This window comes from Nannospalax galili, unplaced genomic scaffold (assembly GCF_000622305.1).
Source record: "Nannospalax galili isolate Female #2095 unplaced genomic scaffold, S.galili_v1.0 scaffold102, whole genome shotgun sequence".
Classification (NCBI taxonomy): Eukaryota; Metazoa; Chordata; class Mammalia; order Rodentia; family Spalacidae; genus Nannospalax; species Nannospalax galili.
This window is the reverse complement of record NW_008351958.1, coordinates 5,976,156-5,993,477: the sequence shown is the minus strand read 5'-3', so window position 1 is coordinate 5,993,477 and position 17,322 is coordinate 5,976,156. Positions and strand designations below refer to the sequence as shown.

Here is a 17,322-nt window from a genome sequence, read left to right as displayed (position 1 = left end):
TTACATTCTCGATATGATATTTGATATGAGTAAGTGTGATTACTTCAGTTACCCTGGATTACAACCTCCTTGATGCTTTTCCTTGAAAAGAATCTATCAAAATTTAAAATGGGAGAAAAAATAAAGGCACAAATGAGAACATTTCAAAACTTCCAAGCATAAGGAAGGAAAGAACATAAGAAGAGATGGAATGAAGGAGGGCAGGAGGAAAGGAAGAGGGAAGGAAGGAAGGGAGGGAGGGAGGGAGGAAGGAAGGAAGGAAGGAAGGAAGGAAGGAAGGAAGGAAGGAAGGAAGGAAATTAGTTTCTCAGTTTGCATGTACTTGTTCATGCTTGTGATGCTGGTCACCTGAGGTTCAAGTCGTGCATCACTTATATGGAGAAAGAAGTTAGGGCTGTGAGCAGAAAAATGTAAACAAAATATTGGACCGAAGACTAGAAAAGTGAGTTTTTTTAAATCTCCCACGTGATGCTAAAATATATTTAAAAGACAAAAAGACAAAGGTTTAGACATGTTGTTGGTTTGTTTGTTTGTTTTTTTCTTCACAATCTAACAAATAGAAATAATTTTACTCTGTTCATCTAATGACAGCTGACAAAGGATAACAAAAAATTCACAGAATCTAAAACAGCCTCTGGGATTGGGGATTTTGTGAAACATGGTATGGTAACTGTGAATTGTCATTTTCCAAATACATCAGTGTAGCCTAACTTTATCAGGGCCTAATTCTCCAGATGCCAGGTCTCGTGCCCTGCTGAGCAGTGGTAGCCCAACCCAGCAGTCACTCTTTCATACACTTCCTGCCTTAGATACGTACACACACACACACACACACACACACCAAAGTGACACTGACTCAAAAAACTCTGTTCAGTATTGACTGTGCATTTGAAAGAATTCTATAAACTGTAAAGTTCAATTACTATAATCAATTCAGCTATCATATTAGGTTTGTGGTTTTGGTTTTGGTGAAAACAAGTCTGGAGTTCACAGGATGACACAAAAAGGTCATTAGAGTCAGGCTTCTTATTTTTGTAAATGCACTGTCTTCTCTGTCTTCTATCACTTCCTACTTTACTACATTTTTAGAGCATCATAAAACTGACTTCATTTTTTTCCCTCATTGGTCCATGTTATTCCTAGTCATGATTATAATTCCTTTTGCTCTCTTTTTCTTTTTGTCAAATCCTACCTTTGTATCGGAACAAATTCATGAAGGGAGAGAATGTTTTCAGAAGCTGTATTTTATAAAGTTCTTTTACCTGTAAAATATATACATATGTGTGTACGTGTATGTGTATGTTTGTGTCACAAATTAATAATGAGACAACTCACTTTAAAAAGTAGAGAGTGTGCAAAAAAGTTGAAGAAAGTTTCACCAGGGAAAATTCAAGAAGCTACTTATTCAAAGATAAGTTAGTGACAGGACGATCCGCTTTATTAGTCACAAGGGAAACACAGATTAAGACGATATTCTGCTCTCATTTTGTGCCTTTGAAACATCTCAGATCAAGACTGACCATTCCAATTGTTACTAAGGTTGTAAAGAACCTGTAAATCTTAACCAGTACTCAGGAATATAAAATGTTGCACAAGTCTAGAACACTTTAATGATTTCTTCTGTAAGGCCCACCCATTCTGCTCCTAGGCAATTTTATGAGACAAACCAAAGCATATATCCACACAAAGACTTTGTACAAGAATGTTCATAGTAGTTGTATTTGTAATGGCCAGAGTCTGAAAAGAAGCCAAAGTTTATTAACAGGTAAATAAACAAACAAATTGTGAAATGTCTACACAATGCCATGCTCTTCAAAAATTTAAAAAGTGAACAACAGACACATGAGATAAAAAGTAATGAATGTCAGGAGGTGGAGAGATGGCTCAGTAGTGAAGAGTATTGGCTGCTCTTGCAGAGGACTTGGGTTTCGTTCCCAGCACCCACATCGTGGCACACAACCATCTGTAATTCCAGTTCCAGGGGTTCCATTGTCCACTTACGGCCTCCACAGACATTTGGTGCATGTACGTGCATGCACACAAAACAGTCATATATATATATATATATATAATTTTTAAAGCAATGACTGTCAAAGAAATTACTCTGAGTGGAAGAAATAAGGTACAGATAAATACTCCCTGATCTCATAGATATACAATTCTAGACCAGGCAAACTAACTCCCAGGGACAGAAGATCAATGGTCGCCTTAGAGCAGGGCAGGTGCAGGAGGGACAGTTTACAGAAGAGAGACTGAAGAAACTTTCGGTGTGTTTGATATATTATCTTTATTGTGGTGGTAGTTTCAGATGTATATACATAACTGAAAAGTTTTTGCAAATTTATTTACTTTAACTACATACACTTTATTATATGTTAATTATACCTCATAAATCTGAGATTGTTTTCCCCTAAAGGAATAAAATGCTGATAGATATAACAAGACAATGAATCTCAAAGTAGTTGTATTAATTAAGACAAACACAGAAGCCTATATATTTTATGATTCTGTTTACATAGTATTCTGGAACTTATGTTTGAGAGTGGGGATACTGTATTTATAAACAACACTAGGGACAAAATTCAGACCTGGTTGCCTGAGGAGTGGCAGAGGAGGTGACAGCACATGAATACAGGGTCTGAATCCAATGGGAGGGATGCAGAAGTTTCTTCATTATGGAAATGGTTATACAACTGTGTGTATTTGTCACAATTCTGTGCCATGTGTACATAAAAAGGGATTTTACTGAATGTAACTGATATCTCAAACTTTATATCAATAATGAATTCACACATCATCTCTGCAAAATCCTTCAGAAAAAGTTCATGGACCTTCATGTGTCTATGATACATCCCCAAAACTCAGTGATTAAGAGTGTCACAGCGAATAACAATTGTATTGTATTTATCTTCCTCCAAACATGAGAACCTTAGAAGATAACAATTTCTGAATCCATGGTTTAATCTATGATATGGAATGCAGGGTTTGAAAGTAAATCTCTCAATAAATGTTTTAATTCTATTATTGACTGCTCTATTGTAGTTATTCATTCAACGAGTACAGACTCCTGAAGTTTCAACTAAATATCCATCCAAAAAGATGGCCCCCATAATGACAATCCCTATGCTTAGAGACCTACTGGTCAAAGAGGGGTTATCAAACATATAACCATAATGTTTGATGAAGTTCATAAGTAACACGATAGAGAAGGAACAAAGCGCAATTAAACTGTAACTCTGGGATAAGACTTTGGGAACCATTTTTATGGTGCATGCACATGAAGACTTGCAATGGAAATGGAAATAGGCTTAGATGGATGCAAAGGAAAAATAGTGCTGATTGTTACTGAGGGTGTTCTAATTGGTTAGAAATGCTACATCTGAAGGCACATGGCACAGTACACTTGAGGAACTAAAAGAGACTTATTCCACCTGAAGACTTAACTAAACGGTCTCAAGCAGAGAGAGTTGAGGCTTGTAGTGGAGCTCTTTGGATGTGTGACAAGAGATTTAGGGATGTGAGGGTACAAACTTTTTAGTAAGAATGGTGGGAAGATAAATGGTTTCTAAAAGGACGACCTGGTTTCTCTTCTGAACAACATTTTGTTTTCTCAGGAAATGACGGTGACTGAATACAATTAGGAAAAGAGAGTAGTTGTTGATTATAAAAGCTCTTGCTGGAAATAATAATTACTGTGCTTAAAATTAACCAAAATTAGGAAAATATTCTCCCTAAATACCAAACAACCTGCCTGAATGGCCAAATGAACTTTACCTTTGCTGAACAGGCCAAGTTGTAAGACTACAAGCACTGCACTCAAATGAAAGCCCTCTCTCCAAGCATAGAGAAGAAGGTTTTGGTGGGCTTCAGCCTCTCCTGCCCTCACTGTCTAGATTCTGTCTTCTTCTCTTTATCACTACTGCACCACTGGGAAGGTTCCAACTCTCTGTCTCATCTCCATTTTTATTCACGCCCCCCAAAATGCTGTAAATCTTTAAAAAATTTCAAGTCTTTTCAAAAATTCCATTCTATGTAAGTAGTTTGATGGTGTCTCCTTGACTAGCCAGCACAGCTAGGATCTCTGTCACCCAAATCTGGACAGCTATCCTGTGGGTCTGGGCTTCTTCCCACTTCATCTCCTGCCAGGACTCCTCCTCCAGGTGCAATCTACTTGCTTCCGGTTCCTTTCAGATTCTCCTCCACACATTCTAATCAGAACAGAATGAATTCTTCCATGAAGTCTCTCCAGGCAACTCAGGCTAAATGCATCCTTTGTGCTTCCGGTTTCCACAGCATTATGGTAATTACACCTTGTATTCTGCCCGGACCACTGTGTTTGTCTTCCCAGTAGATTACTTATGTTTGAGAGTGGGGATACTGCAGTCTGTTTGCTTTCTATGCACCTACTCTTTCCATTTGCCTTCTAATTCTTTCTGAATTAAAGTGATCAGCTACAACTGCAACCTATAACCATGATCCCTAAATTAAGGAAGCTAATATGTTTAATTAAGAGTCTAGAAACCTCAGGCAGCAAGAACAATGTATAGCATAGTATGTAATCCTAGAGGAATAATACTCAAAGATTCGAAACACTTTTAAAAACTAAATCATCGGGTCCATATGGTGTCAGTCAGTGCCTTGGATGAAGATGGAGAAATACCACCTAGATGTTTGTGCCAAGTTTTTGTTGTCATACCTGAGTATGATTCTTCAACAAATAAATGTTTCATCTAAAGAATAAAAGAAACACATCCACCTGTAATCTGAGAGTGAGGGAATAGTATTCTCACTTTCTAGTTCTTTAAACTAAAGCACAGAAACATGAAGTAACTTGCTTTGGGATTCAGAGAGGGTGAAAGTGAGATTTGCACGCAGCCGTCCAGTGTCAAGCTCACATTCTAAATTGTGAACTATGCTGGGGTGAATTTCTTTCACATTGTAGAGCTAGAGGCTTTATGAAGTCAGGGATTATCTATGGCAGCCATTCTTGCATCTTAGAGGCCTGTCAGAGGATTTTGCAAGAGATCATAGATTCTTAAAGTTAGCTGCCCTTTGTCTGTTATATAGATATAATAGTTGGTAAAGAATAAATAAAAACAGATTATACTCAAAAAATGTACTACAGATTGGGGCTGGAGAGAATGCCCACTGGTTAGAGAGCATACTGCTCTTGCACAAGACACCCATTTGTTTCCTAGCACCCATACTGGATGGTTCTTAACTACCTATAACTCCAGCTCCAGGGACCCCCTCTTCTGTCTTCCACAGGCACTTCACTCACACGCACATACTCACACACAGCCACACATGCATATACATAATTAAAAATAAAAATAAACTTTTAAAAATTACTACAAGTCAAGCTGTATTTTGAATAAATTATCTCACTCTATCAGTATAACGACACAGGATTCATCTAGGGTACTCAGTATATGTCAGGCACCCTTCTAAATGTTTTCCATAGAATAAATATCAAATATCACACAAATTCTATTCTAAAGGTATTATAATTGCAAACACTTTAAAAATGAGAAAGTGAATCTCAAAGGGGTTAAGTTGGGTAAGCACACAAACCTCATCCACCTAATAAATAACTGAGGAGGGAAATAAACCTTTCCATCCAACAACAAAGTGTGTTCTCAACCTAGATGCCGCACAACTATCCAAGGAGCGAAGCCTCCTCAAAGGCCTTCATGCTGCCCAAAATGATTAAAACACACACAAAATTTTTGAACTATTTATGCATTTGACAGAAAACCACCATGATCAAATGAAAGCTGTTTTCAAGAATGGCATACCTGATGTTATCAGCTGATTTTACCACATAAAGAATGCACTCTACCACCAGGTATTAAAACACAAGATAGGAAGTATGGGCATTAAGGTAGATCTGCTCTCTAAAATTAATCTCTAAGATTCTCTCACAGTGAATGGACAAGATGGTATTGAGTGAGAAAGTAATAACCCACATCTGTCAGTACGGAGCTGGGATACATGGCACGTGAACCATCAAGAACCACTAGAATAACAAGAACCACTATGAAGTCACCAATGGTACCTGCAGTATAGAAATTCTAACTTACCATGTACCAAGATCTACAACCATTCCTCTGCAAATGGTAACAAACACAGTAGCATCTTTTACAAGTCCCAAATACTATGATGGTGCTGGGAACCCAAGACATACAAGACATGTGCTCTACCACTGAGCTATATTCCTAGCCCTATGACAGCATTGCAAAGATTTGTTAAATTCCTTATTACTTGCAAAGCCAAATTCTCAAACTCCCAGACTTTTCCCAGAGATGGTTTATATAATCTCCGTATAGGGAACTCCAAAACTGACAAGCAATTTTTCAACAAGAGTGGCAACATTTCAAACATTGTTATCCAGGGCTGTAGATACAGTGAGTTTATGGTGCAGGCTCTGGAAAGAGTAGTACAATATGAATTATTATTCAGTTGTTTGAAGCAGTTAAATAAACATTCATTAGCTATACACACGAAGATCACAGAAACACAAACCCAAATGTCAGCAGAGGCTCATTCATGTGGAGTAGATAAGGAGGAGTGTTTACTTTATATTTTACTACAATTTGTATGTTGTTGCATAAATTAGTATTATTTCTGGAATTCATACAAATAACAAAGATTTTCAAAATATTAGGACTCTTGAAGTGTATATACACTTATAGGCTTGCAACACTGGATATCAATGTTTAAAATGTTACCATTCTTGTTGAAAAACTACTTGTCAGTTTTGGAACTTAATAATGGGACACTCAAAATAAAGTTATTATTTTTTAAATCCCTAAAGTTAACTTGTGCTATCTTATGTGCTTATAACCATGATTGAGGATAAAATGTCCTGTGAAATCTTTACAGTAACATTCTAGTTAAGGGTGGTACCTTCCTGGTGTGTTCAGAACATTCTTGGATATGTAGGCCCATAAATAGAGAGTCAAGAGAAGAAGGGAGGAGAGGGCAAATTGGTCTTTCAATTTCCACTCTGCTTTAAAAAGTGAAAAATTAAGTTTACTAGAGAACCCACAGGTCTCTTCTGTCTTCCACCCCTGCCCCTTCATGTGGAACCAGGGAACCTGACAATATGTGGTTCAGGGATTCAGACACTTATTTAGATGGCTTGGGTGGAAGTGTGAGACTACAGGCAGGCTGGTGAGAGAGCAGGAGCCTAGGCACTGTTATGAATAAATGCTGATAGCTGAGACAGAGGAATATAGTACATACTTGTGAAAAGAACAGTCACAGGTAAAATAAGTTGTTAAACAGGTAAAGTGCCTAAAACCCAAATAGGAAATGCTGCCATCATCAGTGAGGTTCACTTCACAGACAGCATCCCATGAAATTTGGAGTTCCCATACACTGCATTGCCCAGTCCTTGGCCTGGGGTGAAAACTAAGATTGTTTGCATGTTGGAAAGGAGTTCTTTAACTGAGCTTACAGATAGCCTTAAAAATAGACCCATCAGATATGCAGTATTATAGCTCTACAATCTTGTCATGTACTGGTTCATTCCCATTAGACACTGAATGACAATCAACCCAAATTTCATCAAATCTTCCCGAAGAAAGATTCTTAAGTCTTTAAAAATAATATATATAAAGTCGTCCCCAACATAACCACCGGGACATGTCCACTCCCAAAATGTCTCTGGGAGAAGAGGCAGAAGGAGAATGGAGCAAAGGCCATGGGGTGCTGCTCCTTACCCAAGCACCAACCCCAAACCTCTACAGTCCATGAACATTCATTCACGTGTCCTGGCTTGGGCCCAGGTCACTAAAAACCTCCAGGGAAACCTCCCCCTTGCCCCAAGAGATCTTGGAATCACGTGACCAGCGACAGCCACCAAAGCTTTCTCAATACCCAAAACAAATGCAACTTCTATTTTCCTTTCCTAGGTGCAGGGCTTGCATATTCTATCCCTCCCGCATCCTTCCGTCTAACCTTTCTTCTCTGTTCCACCTGGGCTGAGGGAGGCCTCAATGGATCAGCCTTCAATACTATCAGGCCTGAGCGTCAAGAACTCAGCGGCTCCGGACCCACGCCTTTCCACCCGCGCCCCAGGGAAGCCGAGACTCCTCCTGCGGGATAGCGGCCAAGTGTGGAGTGGGCATCCGGAGCCGGGCGGAGCAACTTACCGGTGCCCGGCTGCGCGGCATCCGCCGCATGCCAACTGCAGGTCCCCTACGCGCCGGGGCAGCGCTGTCCCGCGCCGCACTGCCTGGAGCGGGGGAAGTCTCCGCCAGCCGCGAGCTGGGAGGCCGGGTGGGGCTCCGGGAGCGATGGCCCGAGGATTCGGTTGTTTGTGTTTATTTGTTTTCCCCGATCTCTGGCAAAGATTTTGGAGACCATATGCTGGGAGAATATTCGTTTTGCTCAATGGCGGCAGGGCCGCGGCCTGACTCCCACAGTGCGATCGATTTACTAAACAAACCGAAACGTGGGTGGGGATGTTAAACAGTAACCAGCGAGCCTCAATGAAAACTGAAAGCAGGGAGGCCGCCGCCGCCCGGTGCGGTCATTTCCCGGTTCCCAGGCCCCGGGCGCTGCGGCTCCCGAAGCCCAGCCCGCCTGGACCGAGGCCGTCGGGGGCCGGGCAGCCTCCCGCGGGTGGCCGCCACAGGCCGCACGCTAGGGTCTACGCGAGGGGAGGTCCCCGGGGCTGGACGCTTCCAGCCTGAGCTGACCCCTCCTCACGTCCGGGATCCAGACTAGCCCAGCCAGTTTGGGCCACGCAGCGCATCCCGCATCTGAGGACCGTCCCCTCCGCGGTCACAGACAAGCTTCGTGTAGGCAGTGGCTACTCAAAGAAATGCTTTAGGGCAAGCGCTGACCCTAGAATACGGATCTAATTCAGAGCCCAGAGGTCCAGGAAAGGGCGGAAGTATCATTAAAGGGAATTAAATGGGTTCCTAGGGGCAGGTCTGCAGCCACACCGCTAGGGGACTGTGCCGCCACTTCCTTAAATTGCCGCTCCGGCTACGAAGCAGAACACCTCCCTGATGCTCCCAGGTGCTCATTCTGGGAAGAGAAGGCAACCCCTTCTGGATACCTGAGGTTTCCGGTCACTCCTTTTTTAAAAAAAAAAAAAAAACACATGTATGCCATGGAAAACCTCCCTTTCTCTCTCTTGCACCCGTTGGTGATTTCCAGAACCTTCTTCCTCTGGAAATGCCGGACACTTCAATGGAGCCCCAGTATCTTGGCCTGGAGTTTGAGAACTAGGAATATAGTCAGATCTGCTATTAAATCTCATCAATTTAACTTCGTAGTCGCAGCAATGAATGACTTCAGGTTCAACAAGTAATTATGCTCATGAATAAACAGTTACTTAATCCATAGGATTTTCTTTTCTAACCAGGGGTTTGGCTGTTATTTAAGACTGTAATAACAATGCTGGAGAGATCCAAGAAGTAGGTGTTTTTTATTTTTTTTTTTTTTAGGTCGGATTTACTAAACATTCTCACGAAATAACTTTCTCACGAAACTTTCTCACTAAACTTTCTCACGAAATTGTAGCACGAATAGCTACAATTAGCAATTACAATGATTATGTAAATCACCCAACGGTGTGTGGAGTATAGACCTCAGGGTAGTTTGGTCTTTAAAAATTTTTTTAGGTATTCAGAGAGTGAAAGGTGTCCAATAATATGCTAAAATGTAAATGTATAATTAGCATAAAACACAGAAAGAGTAGTGATAAGCCTTTCTCCATTCGCAAAAGCTTCAGGGACACCTTGTAACTTCGGCTCCCAGGAAAGAAATCGTATTTTAATTTAAAAAGATTCAGTTTATGTCACTGTTGATCCATAATATGAGGTTTGGTTTTACTTGATCAATGTCTGATGCTTTTGTGGTAGGATCGCTGATCTACCAGGAAATAACTGCAGACTCTGTGTTCAAAATGATGCTGACCCAATAGGCAGAACCTTTGCCAGAGAACTGAAACAACAGTTTTCTGACTAATGATGAGAGATGCTGGCTAGGCATCCAAGGAAGCAAACTGTGTCAGGTCTTAGATATTATGAAAGAGAAGTGTTGGATTTTGTTCAGTGCAAAGGAAAGCCTACTGAGCAGGGACGAGTTTCGGGGTCTAGAACAAGAGGGGAGTGGTTTTTGATGAATGAATGAGTGAAAGAGAATGAATACAAGCGAGAACAGGTAAAAGAAGGTAAAAGGCTTCCCTGTCTCCGGAGCTTGCCAGTTTTACCTGGTAAGCCAAAGGACCGAGCCTGAGAGCATCCCTTATATTGTTCCTGAAACTAATTTATCACGATTCTCCACGGCATGGGTTTAAATTGCTGAAGATGAAAAATGTCCTTATGCAGAGCTGTTCCCTGAAGTTCGGTGGGGGTGGGGCGTGGCCGCAAGGAGAAGGGAAAGATGGGGAGAATGTTTCTGAGAAAGGGTCTCAGACTATACATAAAGCTCGGTTTCGATAGCTGATGGGTGGAGGAAAATTATTCACACGTATTTATGTCTTATCTACCCTTTTAACCTAACACCAAACGCTCAAAATATGGTATCAAAAACTGCTTTACTTCACTTTCCTATTAAAAGTCTCTTTTCATCCTGTATGCATTCTTCCTTCTTGGATAACCTTTTTTAATACCATTCTTGTCTTCTTCCCAAGGTCACGCAGATTGTTTAAGAAGCCCGGTTTTCCCAAGCAGGGTCCCGATGCCATTATTTATAAACAGTAGCCTGGGAGGCCGGGGCGGGGGGGGGGGTGCGGTTCCTGGTGACCAGCGGAGGAAGCGGGCGGAGGCGTAGAAGCTGGAGAAAGATCTCGATTTTAGAGCTGATTCTTGAGAGTGAATAGGTACCTGCCACCCTCAGCTTCCGGAGCGGATTCTGGGTGTGGGGGTGGTGCGCAATTCCGTTCCCCGTGTCCTGTACTTTAAACCATCGAAGGACGAGAGGGAGCAGACGTAGTCACCTGGTTGAGGCCAGCTGGGACCTTTGCTGGCCAGGTTCAAAACCTCAATCCTCGTTTTTGCAGTAGTACCCAGGCCTCAGCGGGCCACCGACGTGTGTGGGCGCAGTCAAGGGAGATAACAGCCCAAGCTCGCTCACATTCACCTGCAGGAGAGGGATAAAAAAGAAAGAAAGAAAAAAAAGCACATACAAATTTAAATACACACACACACACACACACACACACACACACACACACCTGTCACCCTCCAGATTTGGGCGAAGCCTAGCGATATCTTCAAAGCCACTTTGCCTGTAAAAGACCTTTGATGAAATTAGAGTCGCGAGCTGTTCGGGGCGCGTCCCATTACTCAACCGCAGGAGCTGTATTTGACCTTGGGGCAAAGCAACGGATAAAACAGCCTCCGCTGAAATTTCTAAAACTCCCCGGAGGCCACCGTGATGTTTTATGCATCCTCAGGGAAGGCCAGGATTCAGGTCATTGGGCCTGCTAGGAAGAGAAGGAACGGCTGGGCCCGCTGGGTGAAAATGAGAGCGAAGGTAGTTGGAGGATCAGTCTGAAGGGCAAGCCCTAAGCGCCACGCTTTCTCAAATGACTTCCGATGTTTGGTAAGGGACCTACAATCCTTTGGCTTCTTAGCGCAGCCCAAAGCTAGCACACAGCTGCCAGCGTTGGGCTCGTTCATCTGACACTAGGCAGTCATCTCCAAAGAGGTCGGCCCCTGGGCCTGGAGCAACAGCAATCCTGCAACTCATCTCCGGGTTTGGCCCCTCACCTGCTGTCCAGTCAAGTTTTCCAACAGGCATCCATCTCTTCATAACTTGAACTTAAAGTGGTACAGAAAGAAAAGAACAAGAGGAAACAAAACGAAAAGAAGAGAAAGGCGAAGAAAAGGAAAATAGAAAAATAAGAGAATAAGGCAGGTTGAACCTCCACACAGTGACTAATTCTCTCTCATCATCCTAAAAACAAAACAAAACAAAGGGTCCAGATGTTTGCCCGACCTTTGGGTGGCAGAGTAAATCAGAAGCTTAAAAACATTAAAGCTGTAGGGACCGCACTTGGGGATCAGCCTGCCATCCATCTTGGCTCCACACTGACCCGGATTACAATTACTTTTTCTTTTGCACTCACATCACAGCTCAGGAGTACCGGTTTACACAGGAAGACCACGAGAAGGATCCCAGAGCTTTCCTACCCGTTCACAGAAAATGCAAAGGCAAGATTTCAAGTAGAACATTTAAACTGAAACTGCTCTGAGTATGTGATGCCTCTGACAGAGACACTGTGGAAATCGAACACTTAATAATTCTCAATGTCAGCACATGGTTCTTGTGCCAAAAAAGCAAATTACTAGAATGGACCTTTTCTCACCCCCCACCTCCTCTTTGTAAATTTCCTGTTGAAGTATTGATTGCCAAGGTCTCTGCAAGATTTGCAAACTTTTACAGTCATTTATGGTGCATGCAATAAAAGAGGTGATATGAGCACACTAGTTCAAGGTGTAACACAAAGATGTATTTGGTGCCCTTGGCAACTATCTGTAAGACCTGTTTGTCTTTGCAGAACACACCCTTCTCTGCAATGAACCCCTCTGTGACAAGGATTGGCCCTTTACTTTTCCAGAGCCTTGGCCCCTTAGTGGAAAGGCACACACCCTTCAAAGTAGAAAACTCAGTTTCTCAGTTTCCTTTCAAACCAATATATATATTTAAAAATTTTAAGCTTTTCTATAAGTCTGGGGAGAAGAAAGTAAGAGTCTCTTTAATTTCTTACTGTCCCTTTGCATGAAGAAAATTAAAGCAAATTGATTACTAGTGTACCATGTACTCTCTAATAGTCCCTTTATTGACAGGATCCACGGGGTCGTCAACTGTGAGAAAAATTAAAAAATTGGTATTACACTTAGCACAGTATTTTGGAATTCATGTGTTTATGTCTTTTGGGGAAAAAAAGGCAAAAACAAACAAACAAAACAAATGTTTCCTAAGAGAATATGTGACTAGTTAAATACAGATTTGTTGCTGGGTTGTAGTTTTAAATTTTTTTTTTTAAAGGAACTAATACTCAAGAGCTCTCCTACTTTGTAATTCTAGGTAGGTCTTAAATTCCTTATTAGAAACCGCATACTCCTTTACCAGTTTTACCAGTCTTTCTTTCTTTTACTTTTTCTTAAAAACAAAACAAAATAAAAAACACTGTGTAGGAGATGGGGATGGGCTATGAGGGGAAAAGAGCCGTTTTCTACAAGTTCCCACTATGAACCCATTCCCTTTTCTCCTCTAAAGCTGTGGCAAAAGTGGCTGCTGGCAGAGGACTTCTGAAAGGTATTCAGAATCCTACACCTGCCACCTAGTGGGTGAAAGAGAAAATGCGGATCCCAGGCGTGAAGGCTGCAACTGGCTCTTCACAAATCAAGTCTAAGAACTATAAAGAAAAAAGGAAATGTAAACTGAAAGCACAAAACGACTGTGTGAGGGGCTTCATAACATGATCATCAGCTATTCTGCATTTCTTCTTGTGCTTAGAAAGCATCGTTTCTCCACCTTTTCTCAGACGATCATTTTATTATTACACTAGTTTTTCTTTTGCGTATTTTTGGACATGTAGGTTTTATTCTGTCTAGCTTCTTTTGGATTAAATTCATTTTTCAATCTTGTCATGAAAAATTTAGAAGAAAGGTAAGAGGTACTTCCTGTTTAAACTTAGAGGTTATACACACAAAACTAGTCCCCATTTTTAAGAGAATGAATTGCATTCATTTACATACTTTTGTTTTTGTTTTGTTACTTGTTGACAGTCATTGTTACTTGTAGCCCAGGCTGGCCTAGAATGCATGGTGACCCTCCTGGCTCAGAATGGGATTAAAGGCATGAGCTACTATGTCTAGTTACACCTTGGTTTTCTTTGTTGTATGTTTGAGACAATTTCACTTTATGTACGAGGTTTACCTTGAACTCACTGTGTAGCCAGGCTTGTCTAGAACTTGTTAATCCTCCTATCTCAGTCTCTCAGCTGCTGGAATTACAGTTGTGTGCCACCAAGTCCAACTACATACTGACTTCTTGTGTCTTATTATAAGTGTCGTTTTCCTTAAAAGTTTGACCTTATTAAATATCAAAAGCAGGTTCAAATCTACTTGATATGGCAATATGAGCAATTCTTTTGTTAAGGTTCACATTACAAAATATAGAACATGTGGAAGGTTTGCTGAATACAACAGCCATTAAAAGATTCCTCCATACTTAATGACAGCCCCTCTGCCTTGGAGTGCTTAGGGTGCCAAGCTTTGCTTCATGGGATTTTAATTAGCCAACACATTGAGTGTTTACAGCATCCCTAGAAAATTTGGACCATTAATAGCACTTTATAGGTGAAGAAGCCAAGAATATGAATCCTGAGGCTGGTAAGAGATGATGAGCATGTGGAGCGAGGCTTGCTAGAATCTTCCATATCCTGTCCTGTCTCTCACAGAGAAAAGAAACAAAAAGACACCAGTGCAATTCTTGTGATGGGAGAAAATAGAGACCTCCAGCAGAAGCATCTGCTTGAAGGCACATAGTGTGCAAAGTATCAGACACCCAACTGAAAAGAAAGAAAATCAGTTAATCATTTTTAAATAATACAGTACAGATAAAAATATATTTTAATAAGCAAATAACATATTCAGTTACCACATATGTTCAGTACAATTTTGGGCAAATACATGGCAACCCTGTATCATAGATTGATCCTATAGTCTATGCCCACTTCTATTGTAATTGCAAGTAATGATGGTATTCATGATGAGACAAACAGACCTTGAAAAACTCTCTTAAGATTTACCCATTAACAGAGTTAAATTACTTTCTCTTATTCTTTCATCCTACCTTCATAATTCATTTCCTTAAAACTGCATATATGTTCTGAACATATTTTTCTCTTCTGTATGTAAATAATCCTCCCATTTTTTTAAAGAATAGTTGCTTCATAAATATGAGCGAGTTAGAGGGCAAGAAATCTTAAATCTCCACAATTAAATGTGATGAATTTGAATTTATTTTCTGTGCCTTGAGATCCAGTTTCCCCCCTCCCAGAATATATTGGTAGGTTTAGAAACCATAGGTGAGCGATCAGTCAATGACACCAGGTATTTTGGTTTTGTTTTGTTTCAATGCACAGTTTGAAACTTTGGTGATTAACTAGCACTGCATTTTGTAGGTTTTAACTAAGAGTAAAGACTGCTTTCAAAAGCTGTCAGCAGCTGGTTTGGGATTCCTACCATGGCTTAATATTGGTGGGTGAAGCCACCACTTCTGCCTTCCTGGTCTCCTTCCTGCCTCCAATCAAGATCAGACACCAGATAAAAGCAAAGACTACAACAGTCAGACCCTTTGTATCTCTCTTGTGTATCCATGTAGATCTAAGTGCACCTTCCCCTTTGCAGGAAGAAATATTGATGCTCTCACAGGAAGAGGAGATTCAACTCCTGTTTAAGGTTAATCCCTCCACCTGTGTTCTTGATCCCATCCCTTCCTGCCATGACTAGCCTTGTTCTATCAATTATTTCTTTTTCTTATATCTTCAAATGCTCCATCTTCAATAGCATCTTCCCTGCAGGCTATAAATAAGTTCAAGTCTTGCCAACAAACTAAAAAGTGTTTTAAAAGCAAGAATAAAATTTACTGTCTCTGTTGTGGCCCCCTCTGGTGTTACCTTGTTTTGTAACTCCAGCAGCCAAGATTCGCTGGGCAAGGCGCTGTATGGTCTCCTTATCAACACCTTCCATTCACTTTCCTGCCCACCGTAATCCGGCTTTAGTTGGTTCCACTCCACGGACTCTGCTCTCCGAAAAGGCCTTAGTGGCTTCTTCATTGGTAAATCCAATAAGGACATGTTCAATCCTTATATTAAGCCTACCAGAGTCTATGTTTAACCTTCTTAACATTCTGTTATCTGTATTTCTCACCTCTTTCCCTCAACCATCTAGTGACAACTAGTATTTCTAAGATTTTTCTCACCCTTCCTGGCAATCCCGTGCAGTCTTATAATTTTTCCTTACCAAAAAAACTGTCAGTTGGTTCTTTAAATTACATACAAACTCAGTTTTCTCCTAAATAGCATTATTATAGAAGCATTGGCTTATGAATCATCTTCTAAATCATTTCCTCACTTTTTACAAGTGCTTTAAACTTACCATTTTCAAAACTCATCTCCCCAAACTTATTTTTCATTTCATGGATTAGGGACTGAACTCTAGCTCTAGCGGCCTGGTCAGACTACACTAGTACTCTACTACTGAGCTACATTGTTTTTTTATTTCCAAATGCCCAGGATTTTATTCATAGACCATAAGTTGCTTCTCTATATGTATGTTTGTGCTTCATATTCCCTTTAAGATCCTTTGGATAAGCCACATTACTGAGGTATAGGAGCAATGAGAAAGATTAGAAGTCCAGTAGTTCTCTGGGGAGGTAAAACCAGTACCGCATTAATCGGGATAAGTCCCATTCACACTAGGTTGCCCTGGTGGTAGCTGAATGGAAGCTCTGCAGACTTGATGACCATGGTGATGTGCAAGAACTTGATCCATATACTCATGATACAGATAGTGACTGTTCTACCAATATAGGTTGCAAGAGTGAACACAGTATGGAAGTTTCCAGTTGCTCTGTTAGGGATATCTGCATGAGGCAAAAAAGAAACTTGGTCTTAAAGCAAAAATGTGTGGTTTTTGTTGATGGTATTGTGTAAGCCAGCTTCATTTTTTATTTTTTGAGACAGAGTCTTGCTGTATAGTCAAAGCTAGACTGGAACTCAATATTTAACTCAGGCTGATGTCAAACTCATGGTAAGCCTCCTGCCTCAGCTTCAAGAATGGTAAGATTTCTGGCATAAGACACCATACTGCCAGGCATGGTGGCACATACCTTTAGTTCCCGCATTCGGAAGGTGGAGGCAAGCAGATCTCTCTGAGTTCAAGGCCACACTGGTCTACATAGCAAGTTCCAGGCCAGGTGGGGAATACAGGGAGAACCTGTCTCAAAAGACACCATACTGAGCTTAAGCTGTCCAATTTTAATTAAAACAGAAAGTGTAATGGTCCTTTCAAAGATGTTAGAATGCTTTACTTTAGTTCCCGCATTCGGAAGGTGGAGGCAAGCAGATCTCTCTGAGTTCAAGGCCACACTGGTCTACATAGCAAGTTCCAGGCCAGGTGGGGAATACAGGGAGAACCTGTCTCAAAAGACACCATACTGAGCTTAAGCTGTCCAATTTTAATTAAAACAGAAAGTGTAATGGTCCTTTCAAAGATGTTAGAATGCTTTAAAGTATATGACAGTAATATATATATATATATAATATATAAAACCCTTTAAAGT

At 40.9% G+C, this 17,322-nt stretch overlaps 1 protein-coding gene across 1 annotated transcript in view; it reads right to left on the bottom strand.

Moving 5' to 3' along the window:
* Hnf4g (hepatocyte nuclear factor 4 gamma) overlaps positions 1 to 8,237 on the bottom strand; it is a 142,976-nt gene extending 134,739 nt beyond the window's left edge. Inside the window, exon 1 of the mRNA XM_029553990.1 lies at positions 8,160 to 8,237. The gene's annotated coding sequence lies outside the window, so the exon portion shown is untranslated. The remainder of the gene's footprint in view (positions 1 to 8,159) is intronic.
* Between the last annotated feature and the right edge of the window lie 9,085 nt (positions 8,238 to 17,322).